Raw genomic sequence first — 205 nt, 5'->3', positions numbered from 1 at the left:
CGGGGGCTTTTGATTCGTTTGTTGCGCAGCTAAAAGATGATTTGACATGAGGAAGGAGGACTGGTGTGTTCTGTTTGTGCTGTTATTTATTACAAGAGGAGGACCATTCTGTAAACACACAAATTCCAGTCCCAAATGTCCATGTTCAATATGCATGCATGGCTATTCACTCTCTTTTTGGCTGGACTTTGCCAATATTCTTTAC

This window comes from Phyllopteryx taeniolatus, chromosome 19, assembly GCF_024500385.1.
Source record: "Phyllopteryx taeniolatus isolate TA_2022b chromosome 19, UOR_Ptae_1.2, whole genome shotgun sequence".
Classification (NCBI taxonomy): domain Eukaryota; kingdom Metazoa; phylum Chordata; class Actinopteri; order Syngnathiformes; family Syngnathidae; genus Phyllopteryx; species Phyllopteryx taeniolatus.
This window is presented reverse-complemented; position numbering follows the sequence as displayed.